This window comes from Hydra vulgaris, chromosome 06, assembly GCF_038396675.1.
Source record: "Hydra vulgaris chromosome 06, alternate assembly HydraT2T_AEP".
Classification (NCBI taxonomy): Eukaryota; Metazoa; Cnidaria; class Hydrozoa; order Anthoathecata; family Hydridae; genus Hydra; species Hydra vulgaris.
The window spans coordinates 18,640,718-18,643,407 of NC_088925.1; the positions used below are offsets into that span (position 1 = coordinate 18,640,718).

At 27.2% G+C, this 2,690-nt stretch overlaps 1 long non-coding RNA gene across 1 annotated transcript; it reads right to left on the bottom strand.

The window, feature by feature from the left end:
- Positions 1 to 426: 426 nt before the first annotated feature.
- On the bottom strand, positions 427 to 2,161 carry LOC136080979 (uncharacterized). The gene is made up of 3 exons (XR_010638780.1): positions 1,793 to 2,161; positions 1,360 to 1,513; positions 427 to 701 (listed from the first exon to the last, which is right to left on the bottom strand). It is a non-coding gene; the product is annotated as an uncharacterized LOC136080979 (long non-coding RNA).
- Between the last annotated feature and the right edge of the window lie 529 nt (positions 2,162 to 2,690).

Here is a 2,690-nt window from a genome sequence, read left to right on the forward strand (position 1 = left end):
ACCCCTAATGTTTATACCCAGACAGCCACCCGCTAGCGGTTCAATGCTGGCCCAGTTTCGCCTGCGACTCCGGCCGTCGGTCACGGGCCTGCATCGAAACTACCAATGGGCCATCATTAGCCCGCAATCGTTCGCCAGTACTGGCCTGCGATCGTTTGCCAGCACTGGTCCGCATACTTTTGTCATTACTGGTACGGAATCATTTACCAGCACTGACCCGCGATCGCTTGCCAGCACTGACCCATTAATTGTTTCCAGTACTGATCCGTGATCATTTTTTAGCATTTGTTTGTGGTCGCGTGTCAGCACTAAAGCTTTACTTTTTACTAGCTCATACCCTAGTACGTCGTGTACAAATGAGTTATACCACGTCATGTACGCCGTTTCTGTACAAATGTGTTATACCACATAATTCAAACAAATATGTATTTTTCGAAATTTATTCCAACTTATATCGACAAAAATAAATAAGTATTTTCGAAATTTATTGCCAAAAATGTGTTAAAAAATAATGAAATTATAAATAAAAAAATGTTATTAATAGTTCAAATTGTTATTTATGCAAAGAACTTTTTATGCAAAGAACTTTTTATCTTCTCGAGCTTTTCGTCCGCCATTTCGATCCCCGAAAAGCTAAAAATATCTTTTCAGTTAATGTTCAAACTCTTCTTCTGAGGTTAAAGCTTTTAATTTCACAGCACCTAAATAATACCAAGTTAAACTGTGACAATATTGTATATATATGATATATTTATATATACAATAGTAAATAATTAAACTAAAATGTAAGACTAAAATATAAGACTAAAATGTACTTTACACACACATATAAACGTTAGGGTAATTAAAAAAATAATTTTTTTTAATACTCCGCACCTGAACCCTATTCTATATAATAAAATAAAACTAGATATAACTTTTGAAACAATATTTTTCTTTCAAAAATTATATCTAGTTTATTATAAGACCCTTAAACATAAGACAAGTTCATAATAATATCGAAAAAATTTTTTTTAATTATGTCAACCTGGTACGAAAAAGACTAAATAAAAATTTAAAAAATTACAGTTTTATATACAAAATATTTAAAAATAATTAATATTAAGAAGCTAAATAGTGAATTTTATTTTTAGGCAAAAAACCAAAGTTTTTATTGAATTAATAATTTTTATAAAAGATGATTACTATTTTTGAAAACTTTATTTAATATTGCATCTTTCGAGTACTAGTATCTATATCAAAATTTTTATCTTGTGTTATTTTATTATATAGAACACATTTAGAGTTGAGGAGCAGACTATTTAAAAAGCTGCTTCTTCAATCACCATACATATATACAAGAACAAAATTTCTTTTTACCTAATAATCTTATTAGCATTGCTTTCAAAGCAAGCTTATTGTTTGCTCCTGACCAATCAATTGTCTTCTCTATAATGGTGCCGATCACCAATGGAATTATATTCCAAACAATCTTCTTAATTTTTGAGTCACCTTTGGATGCTAATTTCCTGTTCTAAAATTTAAGTAGACATTATGCATGATAACCATCATTGCTTTCAAATTGAATAGAAAAGTAGCAGAACTAAACAATTTTAAGTTTATTTAATTTTATTGATTGTAAAATACTTATTTTATAATGTAAATACTAAATAAAATGTTCTATATAAAGAAATAAAAAAATAACAAATTTATGTATAATATATATATATATATATATATATATATATATATATATATATATATATATATATATATATATATATATATATACACACATATAGCTCGCACTTACCAATGCATTCATAACTTTCTTTTCTGAGTCAATATCTTCATTTAATTTGGAATCCTAAAAGATTCATTAAGTAGAATCGATTCACTCTTTTTTGTTCAATATCCATTAAGTTGACTAATTAATGCATTATTAGTATCCAACTTTTTATTTAAGTTTTCCTCCAAAAATAAGCAGCTCTTTTTCAACTGCTGTAAAAACTTTAAATAAAATTGTTTTTTAAATACAATATCTAAAAAAAAATTCGAATAAAAAAAACTGAGCATTATAAAAATAACATTAAGTATAAATTGTAAGAATACTACCAGTGCAATGAAATGTTCTTTTGCTCACATCAGCAAGAATCCATGTCATAGATGAACATTCATTAGATGTCACTTAAGGACCCCAAAAACTGAAATATATATATATATATATATATATATATATATATATATATATATATATATATATATATATATGCTTCAATTTTAGCATTAGATGCAACTGATGATGTAATACTTATTTAGGGAGAGCTATGAGGGCTTTAATTCATCCAGCAACTGATTTAGTTTGCAACTGATTAGCACACATCAAAGTTGCTATCACCTCAATAAGCAACAATAATTTATTTTCATTTTTCTTCATTCAAAGCACATATTTTAGAATTAAAGCGCTAAAAATACTTTCTAGTCAATAAAATAAAATAATATAGAAGTGAATGGGTCTCCGTCCCATCAGTTATCTAACTCATTGCTTTCGAAAAAAGTACTTCCATCAATTTAACTTGATAAATTTTGATGCATATTTGTGACCTTTTTACATAAACTAACTAAAAGATTGTTTCAGAACATTATGGAATTCAGTTACGATAAGAAAAAAGAAAATTCAAAGAAAAAAAATATAAAAATACATCCTCTTC